Genomic DNA, 16,220 nt, shown 5'->3' on the forward strand with positions numbered 1-16,220 from the left:
AGTGTAACTTTGAACTCAGATCTGGATGGATCTCTCTGCCTCCAGAATGCTAGGATTAAAGGTGTGTGTGCCAATAATGGAGTGTTTTGCCTGAATCTGTCAAATGTTAATGGATTAGACATTGTTAATGTAATTCTTGACTGTATATATTGTATATACTTATTGGATACAGTTTTTCTTGTATTAGTTATAAACTTTTGTGTCCCTCAATATATTGTGCACCTTAATAAACTTATCTGGGGTCAGAGAACAGAACCTTTAATCCTAGCATTCTGGAGGCATCTCTATGAGTACAAAGCCACACTGGAAACAGCCAGGCATGGTGACACACACCTTTAACCCCAGGAAGTGATGGCAGGAAGCAGAAAGGTACATCATGAGGCATGAAAACCAGGAACTAGAGTCTTTTAAGCTTTTAGGCTTTTAGCAGTAGTTCAGCTGAGATCCATTCAGATGAGGACACAGAGGCTTCCAGTTTGAGGAAACAAGATCAGCTGAGGAATTGACAAGGTGAGGTTAGCTGTGGCTGGTTCTGTTCCTCTGATCTTTCGGCATTTGTTCACCCCAATTCCTGGCTCCCATGTTTTTCATTTAATAAGACCCTTTAAGATTCGTGCTACACTAGTCTGACTGGTTAACATAAAGTTAGCCAGCATAGTTGACCACTTGTCAACTTGACACACAACACTTCTTAAGATATAACCTTTCCTTTTTTGGGGGAGGGGGTCATCTCCAAGAACTCAGATTAATGAATAACAAATATAAACCATATTTACAAAACTTTAAAAAGTCCCATAGTCTTTGCCAGTTCAAATACTTTAAAGAATCAGTCTCTTTTAAAAATCCAAAACCTCCTTTAAAACTCGAAGTCTCTCCACTGTGGGCACCTATAAAATAAAAAGTAAGATAAACACTTTCTTACTTCAAGAAGGAAGAACCATGGCATGGTCACAATCTGAACAAAAGCAAACTCTAGCAGTGTATGTAATTCAATGTCCAGTATCTGGGATTTACTCACGATCTTCTGGGCTCCTCCAGGAGCTTGGGTCACTTCTCCAGCTCTGCCCTCTGCAGCACACACAGCTTGTCATCCAGGCTCCAGCAGGCTCCACTCCACTGCTGCTGCTGCTGCTTTTGGTGGTCATCTCATGGTCCTGGCATCTCCAAAATGCCAGGGTCTCTTGCAGCAGCTGGATTGCACTTTCATCAATAGCCTCCCTGGACTTTCTTCAGAGACTCCAGCCCTGCCACACAGTGCCAGACCTCAGCTGTTCTCCATGATCCCCTCAAAACCAGGACCACCTGGGTGACACTACCAAGTTTGGCGGCCAGCTCGAGGTTCAATCTTGGCTGCCTCTGGAACACAGCTTCTCTGTGCTGGCCCTGAGCAAACACTTCCCAGAAGACTTCACCTCAGTAATGTTGGTCTCTTCTTAATCACACCAATTCTTCAGTCCCAGCTGACCAGCATCCATTGTCCCAGTAAAGCAAAGATTTTACTTTAGTAGTTATGATCTCATGTTAATTGCAGGCTGATTCTTCAGCTACAGCTGACCAGAAACCATACAAATGGACTGGAAGGGTCTTCACTTTCCTCTAAAAACTTCACAAGCCAGACCTCTATCATCTGCACAGCTTTTCATACTCATATCTTCCAAGCAGCCCACTGAACTCTCAACATTTGATAGCTTTTCTAGCCAAAAGTTCCAAAGTCCTTCCACAAATGTCTCAAAAACATGGTCAGATCTGACACAGAAATACCCCACTATCCTGGTTACAACTTGTCTTAGTTAGGGTTTCATCACTATAACTGTGATGAAACACCATCATCATGACCAAAACAACCAGGAAGGTAAGAATTTATTTAGCTTACACTGCCGTATCACTGTTCATCATTGAGGAAAGTCAGGACAGGAACTGAAACAGGAACCTGGAGGCAGGAGCTGATGCAGAGACCATGGAAGGGTGCTGCTTACTGGCTTGCTCCCGATGGCTTGCTCACCCTGCTTTCTTATAGAACTCAGGACCACCTGCCCAGGTGGCGCCACCTACAATGGGTTGGGCCCTCTCCCATCAATCACTAATTAAGAAAATGTTCTACAGGCTTGCCTACAGCCCAATCTTATGGAGGAATTTTTTTTTAAATTGGGGTCCCCTCCTCTCAGATAACTCTAGCCTGTGTCAAGTTGTCATAAAATTAGCCAACACAAATAGCACAGTCAGAGGGAGAAGTGTCACACTTGTCCCCTATGAACTGGTATCAGATGAGGACACTCATGCCTTCTTCTAGTCAGTCTGATACTAGAAGCAGGAACCGTAGCGAGTAAGCAAGGGGGGCGGAGGGCGTGCAAACAAACCAGGAGGGAAGCACAGCTATCTGCTCTAGATTCCTCCATGTGAAGATTCATAAGGAAGAACAAACAACTGTGGTGGCAATGTGTTCCCCAAAATACTGTGTACCCTAATAAACTTATCTGGGGTCAGAGAACAGGACAGCCACTAGATACAGAGGCTAGAAAATGGTGATACTCACACTTTTAATCCTAGCATTCCAGAGGGAGAAATCCCTCTGGATCTCTGTGAGTTCAAAGCCACATTGGAAGCAGCCAGGCATGGTGACACACGCCTTTAAACCCAGGGAGTAGTGTCAGAAAGCAGAAAGGTGTATAAGGCGTGAGAACCAGAAACTAGAATCATTTGGCCTGATTAAGCATTCATGCTTTTGAGCAGCAGTTCAGCTGAGAGCCATTGGGATGAGGACACAGAAGCTTCCAGTCTGAGGAAACAGGATCAGCTGAGGAACTGTCGAGGTGAGGAAGCTGTGGCTTGTTCTGCTTCTCTGATCTTCTAGCATTCACCCCAATAACTGACTTCAATCGCTTCTCGGCCTTTTGGCTAAGATCAAGTGCAATAACTGCCTTCAGGTTTGATTTTATTAATAAGACCTTCTAAGATTCCTGCTACAAACAATTGCCCCTTAGGACTAATGAACAAACTCCATCAAGTCTGGACATTTAAAGGTGATATACACAAATTGGTAGCAGGGACAGGCGTGATGGCACACACCTTTAATCCTAGCACCCAGGAGACAGTGACAGGTGCATCTCAGTGAGTTTGAGGCCAGCCTGATCTATAGTGGAAATTCCTGTCCCAAACCCCCACCTCCAAATATTTCTAAAGAAAAAAAAAATCTGAACAATAGACACACTAAAAACAAACAATGTGGTTGGAAAATCATGAGAAGAAGGCATCCATGCTTGCAGTCGCAAACAAATAACACAACAGGGATAAATGTCACCAGACACCTGAAAGAAAGGGTCGTCTCTGAGGGAGGAAGCCCTCCTCCGGAGTGACTGGTACCATCCTGAGTGGCCCACGAGGAGGTGCAAAGGAACAGCATCCCTGCGGCCTGCTTGCCTTCACTTCCTGCTGGTGAGCGCCTCCACTCTGTAGCTGCCCTCACCGCTGCCTCCACCCTCCGCTGACGTTAGAACTAGCTTCATCAGATCGCCCAGGGTGGAACAAAGACAGGTCTGTCTCCAGGAATCCTCCAGGCCTTCAGCTCCAGTTCTCATCCTCCGTCTCTCCAGTGTGCAGACAGCCATCATTGCTGTACCTCCCAAGCCTGTATCTTGAAAACCATTATAATAAATCTGCTTTGTTGTCTACATATTCATTCTGTTGGTTCTGTTCCTCTGGAGAATGCTGACTGCATATACCAAACGTCTCACGGGTGTGGAGGCAGACGTTTCTGCACGTTAGCCACCACACCTGGTGGTCAGGCCCTGTGACCCTCAGTCGGTTTCTCTGTAAAGGAGGGGTGTGCGAGCACCCTGAATAACCACGATGATGGTCATAGTGTTATATTACCATATATAATACATAGCAGGTGTTATATTTCATTTAAATGAGTTAGCTGGTGCCTGACTATGAAGACTGCAAAGGTGGTGAACTTTCCCTGATGGATTCATGGCAGTCGTGGACCCCAGCATCTCCGCCCTCTGAGCTTTGAGAAGATTATAGGGGAAAGAAAAAGGAGTTTCCTGTTCTCAGTCTTCACCCACTTGTCCCTTGACACTGGCAGTTGTAGGCAGAGGGTATGATTTCTTCCCGGAAGGACAGGGAACGACTCATCTCTCAGTGCCACGTCTCTGTCCACTGTGATCCAAAGGGCAGAGGTCAGGAAGACAGAAGTGCAAACACAGCACAGTCTTCACCTGATCTCTGCCAGGCTTTAGGTGCAGGTGTGAGGAGTGATTTTGGGACCAGCTCTGAGGAGGAGCTGCCCCCCACAGTCAGGAACCAGAGCCCTGGGAGCCCAGCTGTCTTCTCCCAGGCAGGGCTGCCGGCATGCGTCTCTGTCCTGCCTGACTTTTGACAAAGAGAAAGTCTCCCATGTGCTGGTATGGAGCTTGGGATATAATAGATATCTTTAATTATATGACAGAGACAAACTCATTAGACACCACTTGCTAACTGATCGGTTGTGACATTCAGGACCCTGCCCCTCATTTTTTCCCCCACATCAGTTTCACAGATGGCGCCATCATGAAGGTAGCACTTGGGGGCGGAGCCGAAAGTGCGATGGCGGTTGAAAGATCAACTATTTGGTGCAGGCATTGGGCAGCCAACAAGGATCTGATGCTGGGAAACAGGAGTGATTTACTACTGGATTCAATGGGCTCAGGGAAAAAAAAAATCAAGGAAAATCAAATGACATCAGCGAACACCTGAAATTCCTCAGCACCATCTGTCTGCAACATGAAACAAAGCCGGGGAGAGTCTGGAAGGAAGAAAGAGGGAAATGTAATGGTGAACTTAACCTCCTGAGTTGCTTGATAAATGCTCTTTCCACAGCCAGTCACAGGCCAGCAAGTCCCCACCACCCCTGGAAGGCTATGGAGGCTGCACTGCTCTCTAGGTAAAACTGCCCAGCAGGCACCTGGGTGAAGCTTCCCATGCTGAGCACTTTGGAAAACGGGCTCATGGGCCCAGCTCCATTCCGTCCACTCTTCTTGGTCTATACCTTCTTCTTATTGCTATTTTACAGATTTTCGGTGTGCGTTTTCATTGTACACAGTACTGTGTTACACAAGGACACGTCACACATGGTTAACATGTTGCATGTCGATGTTAAGAATACGCCACACTTCCCCCTCCCCCATCTCTACTCAGGCCCCTACTCTACTCATCATGCTTTCATACCCAGTAAACCCATCTTTTGACCTTAACACTGTAACGTGACACTGTCACCTACAAAATTTACTCTGGAGAATCTTGTAGAGTTACAAGAGAAAAATCACCAAGACTAACACCCAAACCACCTCACTGTGTTCTAAGTTAGCTTAGGATTTTGTGTTGGGTTACATTCTGTCCTGGGGACTTGAGGCCTGTGGTCCATGGACTAGACACACTTGAATCCTTCCAATGTATGTATGACACATAAGTTGGATCCCAGGCACTTACATAAAAGCCAAGTGCCATTGAGTGCACCTGAACCCCCAGGGCTGGAAGAGACAGGGAGACCCTAGAGACAGTCTGGTTGAAATCACAAGCTCCAGGTTCAGTTAATAAGTGGGAGGGGCAGTGATATGGCGGAGCAGGTAAAAGCACTTGCTGTGCACACCTGACCCCTTGAATTTGCTTCTCAGAGCCCATGAAAAAAGGCAGAAGCAGCGATTTGTATCTCAGCCCTCCTTTGGTGAGATGGGAGGAGGAGAGGGGAGAGCCAACTCCTGTGGACTCATGACGTTTGGAGAACTCAGGAGTATCATGCCATTATTTTCAGCATCCAGCTGCCTTCCACCTCGATACTAACTCACAGGGTGCATCACTGACTTTCTGGACCTCAGATGTTTGCCAGGGAACATCTCTGCACCGTAATGGCAATCCCAACTTAAAGACCTTTGTGAGGATTGTGAAATACACATTGCTAAAAGAACCAACTTTAGCATGTACCCCGTGTGCACCCAGTTTCTTTCTTAATTTGATGCAAAACTCTAAGTTACCCTGATATGGTTTATTTAACATGTCTTTCAATGGCCACTCCATGTCAGGCACCAAGTTCAATGATAGAAGAGGATAAGCAGCAAAACTTTCTCATTCACTCATGGTTTAATGAAGGAGTCGATGAGATGGAAATTATTGAGTAGTTCTAGAATGTTCCAAACATTCTAGTAAGAGTGTTACAATTGAGGTATGTTTGGGAGGATGAACACCAATTAACACTAGCAATTGGAAAGGCATCCCAGACTAGAATGTATCCAAGCATAGATAATATAAACTATTAATTAAATTATTACTCATATTCATTTAGTTAGTGTTTGTGGGGTGTGTGTGAGGGTGTGGGTGTGTGTAGGTCAAAGGACAACTTGCAGGAGTCAATTAATTCTCTCCTACCATATGGTTCCCAGGGACTGAATTCAAGTTCTCAGACTTAGCAGCATGTACATTTGTCCACTGGGGCCACTCACTGCTACCTCCATTACTGAAATTACAAATTTTCTTCCAGAGCACTGCTTTCTGCACAGTGCAGGGTTAGCGTTCATGCCTTTTACATCCTCTGACTCTCACCTCCACACCCAACTACTGATTCCTGCTTTTTTGAAAATGTGCTATGACAAAAATCACAGTCAAATCTGTCTCCATATTTGTGAGGTCAGTTCATATTGGCAGACTGAACCCTGAGTGGTGTCCCACAGTCCATTATAAAGACACTGTCTAGCCTTTCATCCTTAAGCACAGATGAACACTTAGATAGCTACCAATTTTTGATTGTTAAGAATTATCTTGCACTTTTGAGCATATACCCAAAGGATGCTCAGTCACACCACAAGGACACTTGCACAACTATGTTCATAGCAGCTTTATTCATAATAGCCAGAACCTGGAAACAACCTAGATGCCCTTCAACTGAAGAATGGATAAAGAAAATGTGGTACATTTACACAATGCTGTATTACTCAGCTGTTAAAAAAAATGACATCATGAGGTTTGCAGGCAAATATATGGAACTAGAAAAAAATCATCCTGAGGTAACCCAGACCCAGAAAGACAAACATGGTATGTACTCACTCATAAGTGGATATTAACTGCAAAGTAAAGATAACCACGCTACAATCCACAGACCCAGAGAGGCTAGATTGGTGACTATCCCAATTATCATCAGATAGCCTTCATCCAATAGCTGATAAAAACATGTGCAGAATCCCACAGCTAAGCACTGGGCTGAGCTTGGGGAATCCTGCTGAAGAGAGGGAGGAAGGATTGGAAGAGCCAGGGGGTGTCAAGAACATCCCAAGGGAACCCACAAGAACAACTAACCTGGGCTCATATGAGCTCAGAGACTCTGGACCAACAGCCAGGGAGTCTGAATGGGATCAGCCTAGACCTTCTACATATGTGTGACAGTTATGTAGCTTAGTCTACTTGTGGGACTCCTAGAAGTGGAAGCAGGGGTTGTCCTAATACTTTGACTTGCTCTTGGAAACTTATTCTTTATACTGGGTTGTCTTGCCCAGGCTTAATACAAGGGAGGAGCTTTAGTCCTACCTCAACTTGGTATGCCATGCTTTGTTGATACCCATGGGAGGCCTGCCCCTTTCTGAACAGAAACAGAGGAGGAGTGAGTGGTTGGGGGGAGTGGCAGGGGGAGGTGGGAAGGAGGATGTGTAGCTAGAGTTTTCCTGCTTTGCCCACAGTCAGGACAAATCTTTGTCACCCCCCAGTCCCACAGCCGCTCAGACCCAATCAAGTAAACACAGAGACTTATATTGCTTACAAACTGTATGGCCGCAGGAGGCTTCTTACTAACTGTTCTTATAGCTTAAATTAACCCATTTCCATAAATCTATACCTTGCCACATGGCTCGTGGCTTACCAGCATCTTCACATGCGGCTTGTCATGGCGGCGGCTGGCAGTGACTCCTGTCGCCTTCCTGTTCTTTCTTTTCTCCTCTCTGTTAGTCCCACCTATACTTCCTGTCTAGCCACTGGCCAATCAGTGTTTTATTTATTGACCAATCAGAGCAATTTGACATGCAGACCATCCCACCGCAGGGGGAAGGGAGGGAAGAGGAGGCAAGAAGGGAGGGTAAACTGCCATCAGGATATAAAATAAATGAATACATTTAATTAATAAAAAAGAGTGGTGTTGTAATGAGTATTCACACCTGTCATTATGAAGAACTAAACTGATTTGGTGCAGATTCCTAGGACTTAGCTGCCAAGTCACATGTCATATGTGTGATATGTCTAAGGAATAACTAACCCACCCCCCAGCGTTGCTCATCATTATCCTTTGCCCACGGTAGGTTTGAGCATTCCGCTTCTCTGTGTTCACATCAGCATTGCTGTTGTTGGGACATTCTGGCATGGTATTCTATTTTGCATTTGTAGAGAACTCTCACTCTGATTTTAGTGGAGCCAAGTGCAGGGTGATTTGTCATGTCTTTGAGGGGAACAAAAGTTTTTAAGCAAATGCTTTGCCAATTTTTAGCTATTAGTTCCCTCCTATTAATTTGAAGTCTTTTATGACATTGGTGTAACAGCACACACTTTTAATCCTGGTGCTATAGAGGCCAAGGCAGGTGGATCTCTGTGAATTCAAGACTAGCCTGGTCTACTCACCTTACCAAGTCTTAGTCTAGCCTAGGCTACATGATGAGACCCATTTCAAACAAACAAACAAGATCCTTCATTATATCTCTGATAAATATTTATTTCCAATTGTGTGTTTGTCATTTTAATAGTATGCTTCAGAGTGCAGATCTTTCATATTTATTTATTTCATTAATTGACCATTCTATGCTTATTTATGTCATATCTAAGGCATTTTTCTCTTATCTAATACTGAGGGGGAAAAAAGTAACCACATTTGCTTTTAGATGAATTGTGTTCTCCATGCTAAACCTTGGGCCTATGGACTGTTTGGGATAGTATGTGTATATGATATGAGGTGCAATTCTCAGTTTGTATCTTTAACTTGGGAATGATTGTGCTTAGCCTCTTGTGTTTGAAGGACCATCCTTTTTACATGTTTGCCTTGGGATCAGATTTCCACATTTTTGTTGGGCTCTTTGGCCATGACTGTCTGTCCTTAAACTAGTAACCCAGAGTTTTGATCACTACAGACTGAAATTATAAATACACATAGCAAAATCCTCTAAGCTTCTTATGTTTAATGTTATGTCATTCACGGTGACTTTCACCTCCACATAAATATTGTAAATAGCTTATGGACTTTCATATGTAAATTTGGCTAGAAATTTCTCAAGGATCACCTTGACTCTGAAGATCAGTTAGTGGAAATGTCATGTCTTAACATAGAGACCTTATTTACATCTTCTCAGATTTTCTTAGGAATACTTTGTGGCTTTCAGCATATAAATCTTGCTGTATGTACCTTCTTCTGTTAAACATATTCTGGGTATTTATGCTTAGGGCTTTTACTGTGAATAAAATTTATTTCCTTATATTTCATTGCTAGTATGTAGACATGTAATTTATTTTGCGTATTGATTTTGCATCCTATGAATTGGCAAATTCATCTACTTGTTGTAGTAGAGTTTAGGGTATAATCTTTAGAATTTTATGCAAATACTTCATGCAAATACAATACACACCGTAGAGTGATTACTGCATCCTGTGATGGTAGTCAGGAAATTTATTGGTTCTAGTAGCTTTTAAATATCTTTCAGATTTCTCCATGCTTTAACAAACAGTCTGTAATAAACAGAGCTTTCTTCTTTTCCTTGGTGTTTGCCTTTATTGAATTCAATAGAATCTCCATCAAAATCTTCACTGTAAATACAAAAGAAATCTTAGTTGCATGCCTTATATTGGAGGGTGTGTGAGCATCAATCTTTCTCTATTAAGGAAGATGCTGGCTAAAAGTTGTTCATAAGTTCCCAGTGTCACTCAGAGGAATTCTCTTCTTGGCTCCATCTGAAGGAATTTCTTGACATGAGTGTGTATGTGCTGTACTTGGTCAAATTCTTTCTAGATCTCTTGAGACAATCGTTGTGTTACTCAACTCTCCATCCCTGTGCCACTGTGACAGAGAGAAAGGAAAACCAACTTTTGACTCTAAGTTGCAGAGGATTCATTGACAGGTTGGCTGGTGACTGTTTCAGGCCTAAGGTGATGCCAAACACCATAAAATCTGGAGCCTAGGTTCAGGAAAATGAACCCTACATGCTCCATCAGCCTCAAGGGTCCAAAGGGACAGGAAGGAGGGGATATGGATTGATCCTGTTTCCACAGATTATCCTGCTCCCACGTGCCAAGGTTCTCAGGACCTATTAGCATTCAGAGTCCCTAGGAAATCCAGAGCTGTGTGAGAAATGTCTTTTATCACTCCAGACTTTGTCCTCTGTTTCTTCTAGCAAATTTCCTTGGTACTCAAGAGATTTAATCCTCCCCATCATCATTCCTTCTCCATGGACACCTCTTTCCCAGGTGACCTTTCCAGGCCCACATGGATGGGGTCTCAGGAGACGAAACAGCTATACAAGGCCCCTGAAGCATCATTCCCCTCCCTCATCTTAGCATCATGACTTGTCAATGGTCAAAGAACTGGTTGAGAAAAATGTGCCTTAGGCCAAATGCTATTAATAAAAATGTAAATACCATATAAGATAAACACAAAACAGTAAGACACAAACATAAACTCTGCAAGCACCAACATAAAGGGGCAGGAGAAACTGGTACAGACAGAAAGGGTACTTACCTTAAAACCATGAACTGCTGGCTTCAGGCTACTAATTCAAGTCCTTATCCTAAAGTGCTTTGGATTTACCAAGTGCTTTGGATTAGAGGAATGGATGGAACTCGGGCCATGCCCTGCGAAGTTCAAGAGAGCTAGAAAAGACAGTCACAGTGTGCGTGCTGGAGTGAATGCCTCGGCAAACGCTGCTGCTGGTGGTGGTGGCAGTGGTGGCGTGCACTCAGACTTAAGTGTGGGTGACAAAGATGATAGGGAGATGTCAGTGGGAACATTGACTAAGACAGGAGCCTCAAATGGAGAGTGGAACTCGGGACATGGAGAGGTGATACAAGCACAGAAGAGAGGATTGCAGAGCTTCTTAGTGCTGAGGTTCCATGTGACTGGGAAAACAAGTTGGGAAGGTAAAAATCACCAAGTCTCCCAGTTTCCAAGTGGAACATGACAAAAATTCTTGAGTTTCAAGGAAGAACTAGTCTCCGATCCATCACTGGACTCTATGGGTCAGGACTCAGAGCATATATCATGTACCCCTTGGGAGCACTTATTCAAGAGATCTCATGCATCAAGATTGGGGTCATGGGCTGGAGAGATGGCTCAGCCATTAAAGGCTAGGCTCACAACCAAAAAAAAGAAAAAGAAAGAAAGAAAGGAAAGGAAAGAAAAGAAAGAGTGGAGTCAGCAAGCATGTAAAGGGCCAGACAGAGCATCGTCACTACTGATGTAACTCAGGTCCGAGCAGCAGTGCAGTCAGAGCCCAAGGCCAATCTCCGCTGCTGGAGCCAGAGGACCCGTGAAGGAGGAGAGTGTGTTCTCCTCCTACCCAGAACTAGGGTCACAAAGAGAGATCATGCTGGCAGCAGCGGTGGACACCTCCATGTTTACATTCCTCCTTACGCATAATTTTCAGCGTCTGCTGGGATTTGCAGGATATACTTTATACTCCTCCCTGCTTCTGAGCATCGCCTACAGTTACTCTTCCTTACTACTCCGTATGTCACAATAATGCCCTAATTCACACAATGACCATGTCTTTTGTATTCTAATTCCGAGAATCTTTATAATGAGGCTTCTTTAAATCCTGCACCCTCACTACCATGACTTAAGCCCAGACCCTAGCCTCATCTCTCTGCAGTCTTTGCCTGTCTCTTCTCTATAACTTACCTTCTGCAAACACCTCTCCCAGAAACCATTGCTTGAGTGGACACAGACAATAGTCCATCTCACTGTCCCATTCACCCTGATGTTAAAGGTCACATCCATATACTTGGTCCAGCATTTAGTAGTGTGAACAGCCCCTGTTCTGAGGGGATAGACACCCTTCCTTCCATGTGTATGGCAGGTGCTGCATTCTGCCCTTGGCCTACACACAGGTGGATTTCACAGCACAAATGTCTTTATTCTTATCAGGCTTATAGCACCTGCTTGTCTTCCAACTGCAGGCATGTGTCACCCTTTTCCAAAGCCTTCCTCCAGTCACTGGTGGGCATAAATGGCTGTGAGCTTGCAGGACCCCTAGGTGGATGCAGGCATCAGAGGCTTTCCTGACTATTTCTCGTTCACTAATGTATTTGTCTTAGTTTCCACTCTATTTTTCTTCAATAACTAAACATTTTTTATGTCATCAAGATAATCTGTATGACAGTATAGTTAGCATAATACATCAAAAGTTAAAATCTTGGGGTAAGAGAGCTGGTTAGTAGATGAAGTGCTTGTCATGCAAATGTGGGAGCTAGAGTTCTCATAACCAGCACCGACATAACAATCCAGGCAAGGAGAGCACCTGTCTGCAATCCCAGGGCTTAGAAGACCAAGGCAGAGACAAGGGATCCCTGGAGCAAACTGGCCAGTAGGCCAACTGAATCAGAGACCTTCAGATTCAGGCATGGCCAAGAATGATCAAGAAAGATTCCCAGCATCAGTCTCTGGCCTACACACAAGCAATCACACACACACACACACACACACACACACACCACATACACACCACACACCACACTACACACGCATATACCACATGTACACACACAACATACATACACATACCACACACACACACAACATACATACACATACCACACACACACTACATACACATACCACATACACACCACATACCACACTACACACCCATATACCACATGTATACACACAACATACATACACATACCACATACACACACACACACACACACACACACACACACACACACTTGTGTACATGCCACACATACACACTCAAGCAATAACAAATAAACAAATACAAATCTTGTCATCCTCCCTCTCTTGTTTTCTTATTGTTGTTGTTCTTTGGTTTTGTTTTATAAATTTTTAACTTGAACAAGGAGGGGCATCATTGAGTAGAAACAAAACAATACCCTTAAAAATGAGTATAGCAGCTCTACCACAAGGATCCTGTCCTTTTCAGGAGCCCTCGTTGTTTGGGGGACATGCTGATCTCTTTCCTGTCTCCAGTGGCTCCCTTTCCTCCAAGAGGCAGAGTGACCACAGGGGGCCCGTGCAAGTCAGCCAAGGTCACGTGGAGAGAATACATCAGTGTCATCTCAGAGGATCTCCAGTTGAGCTGAATGAAGTTGCCACTTTACATGTTGAGTTCATGCAAAGCCTTTTTTAAAAATAAGAGTCCTCTGCCTGAATTCCAGCAGCAGTGAGTGTAGCACTTCCCTGCCTGAAGACTCTTATGTTCAGGTATCAGCTCAGAGCATGCAGAAAACTGAAGCTCCTGCTTCCACAACCCAAACTTCATGGAATCGGATGCTTTTCCTGTCTATGCAAAGTCTATTACATCCAGTTCTCAGAATTATACCTCCTGTCAAGTGTGTTATGTTGTATCTCATGTCACTCCAGCTCTTCCCGGCATGTCTCTGAGTTTCTGGTGAGCCAGACCTTCAAACCACCTTCGTCAACATCTCACTGGCTCACACTGTATTCATATTAGTGAGCAGCAAAAAAACTCTAGTGTATCTGGGCAAAATCTGGAGTGAGTCCAACAAATACAGCAGAGAGCCATAGATGGTGTGGGTGTCCTCTGCGTTCCACCTTCCATTGCTTGTCATTTAGAGAAGTTCTTTTTTCTTTTCTTTTCTTCTTCTTCTTCTTTTTTTTTTTTTTTTTTTTTTTTTTTTTTTTTTTTTTTTTTTTTTTGGTTTTTTGAGACAGGGTTTCTTTGTGTAGTTTTGGTGCCTGTCCTGGATCTCACTCTGTAGACCAGGCTGGCATCGAACTCACAGAGATCTGCTTGGCTCTGCCTCCCAAGTGCTGGCATTAAAGGCATGTACCACCAACACCCAGCAAGAAGTTCTTCAATCACAGCATGTTTAGCTTAAAGAGCTGAGGAGTAGAAAGTTTAGTTCAAAAGTAAGAAGTTACACTGAACTTTCCTTCCTCCCTCCCTCCCTCCCTCCCTCCTTCCTTCTTTCTTTCCTGTCTTCCTTGCTTTGCACATGCTGTAGGGGTACCCTGGTGACCCTGTGGCATCAGCTCACAGACAGATGATAACAGACAAAACAGACAGGCTTCTGCAGGAAGTTGGTAGACACAGAAGCTGTCCATTCTTAAGGTGAACCATCACACATGTGAGTAACTCTCTTAACTTGGGTTTGTTCTTCATAATAATAATGCTTGGCCAAAGATTCATCATCACAGAGGACTGCGCTGAAATCACCCAGCTGATGTCACTGTTTTGTTTCTACAGGTCAATAGTGCCTCATTCAGCGTAAATAATGACTTGGTATTGCAGACAGGAAGCGTGACATTTGGTTTGCTTTATTAAGGACTTAGGTTATTCATTATAGATGAGCCTTTGAACGAGGTCACTGACAGGAAAGTAGTGCAGCGTATATATTCAAGAAGCGTAAACTCATCCACATGACTGAAGTCCTCTGAGAAGGATTTGCAGCTTTGGCTTCCTTCACCTTACTCCTCCAGTGTGGCTGTCTTGTTCTTCTTTGTCTCCTGAAGTGACTTATTGAACCTCTTGGATGCTGGTGACTTCCAGAGGATGGGCTGTGAGAGATAGAGTCAGGTGGATATTCACACCTAAAGAAGATGTCCCCCACCCCCACCCTGAAGGTAGTGGGACACACAGCTCATGCACATTTGTGTGAGGCTCTGTGAAGGGGAGACTTGCTACCTTTGGCATGGTCCTGTGGAGTACTACTAAAGTCTTCTTGGGTGTTTACGATTTCAGGAGGATTTTGAGAAAACGATAACTTTGTTTCTAAAAGCCAATGACTACAGCAATTTTATGCTAACTCCATGATCCTTCTACAGCAGATTCTAGAATAAAGAAGCATTTTTCAGAGTCCCTACTTTGAGGTGGAACCCAGAATCTACTCTTTAGCCCTAGTGCTGAAAATTTTCCTCAGTGTTTCAGAAGGTAATTCTTAGACCAAGCCTGGAGAGCAACTTTGGGTGGGAGCAGGTGATGGCAAATACAGAAGTTGTGGTACTTATAATCAGCACCCTGGCCATATATGGCCAGATAAAGAATCTCTATCAACACAAGGACTGGGTTACAGGGGTGTCTTATTTTGGGTTTCTTTTGCTGTGAAAAAACACCAAGACTAGAAGCAGCTTGGAGGGGAAAGGACTCATTTGCTTAAATATCCTGGGTCACAGGCTACTGAGAGAAGTCAAGGCAGGAACTCAAGCAGGGTGAGAACCTGGATGCAGGTGCTGATGCACAGGCCATGAAGGAGTACTGGCTTGCTCCCTATTGCTTACTCAGCCTGCTTTCTTATAGAATCCATGGGCATCACCATACACAGAGGGCAGGACCCTCCCACAACAATCACTACTTAAGAAAATGCCCTACACAGCCTGCTGTGGTGGTGCATGCCTTTAATCCCAGCACTCAGACAGCAGATACAGGTGGATCTCTGTGAGTTCGAAGCCAGCCTAGTCTATAGAGTGAGTACCAGGACAGCCGGGGCAGTTACACAGGGAAGTCCTGTCTTGAAAATCAGAAGAAGAAGGAGGAGGAAGAGGAGGGGAGGAGGAAGAGAAAGAAGAGGAGGAGGGGAGGAGGAGGAAGAGAAAGAAACAAAAAACAGAAAGAAAATTCCCTATAGGCTTCCTACAGCCCAATCTTATGGAGGCATTTCTTCAGTTGAAGTTCCCTCCTATCAGATGTCTCTAGCTTGTGTCGATTTGACATTTAAAAAAAAAAAAAAAAAGCCAGCACAAGAGGCATGGCTCAGCACTGAGAGCCTCCTGTGGAAACAAACAGCTCTTCTGTCTTATAAACTTCAAAGAGTGGCCTCAAAGATCTTAATTTCAGACAGAGCTATGACTCACATAAGCAGCCATGGCCACCCTCCATACCCTCCACGTTCTAGCATGAGCTGAACACAAATTATAACCAGAATTGAAGGTTCGGTGTCTCATTTTGAGAATGCAAAATCCAGCTGGATATTAGTGTAGGACAATTTCACCTCTCCTGAATGTCCTCACTCCCTCCTTGACATCTCTTATT

Source organism: Peromyscus leucopus, chromosome 22 (genome assembly GCF_004664715.2).
Source record: "Peromyscus leucopus breed LL Stock chromosome 22, UCI_PerLeu_2.1, whole genome shotgun sequence".
Taxonomy (NCBI): domain Eukaryota; kingdom Metazoa; phylum Chordata; class Mammalia; order Rodentia; family Cricetidae; genus Peromyscus; species Peromyscus leucopus.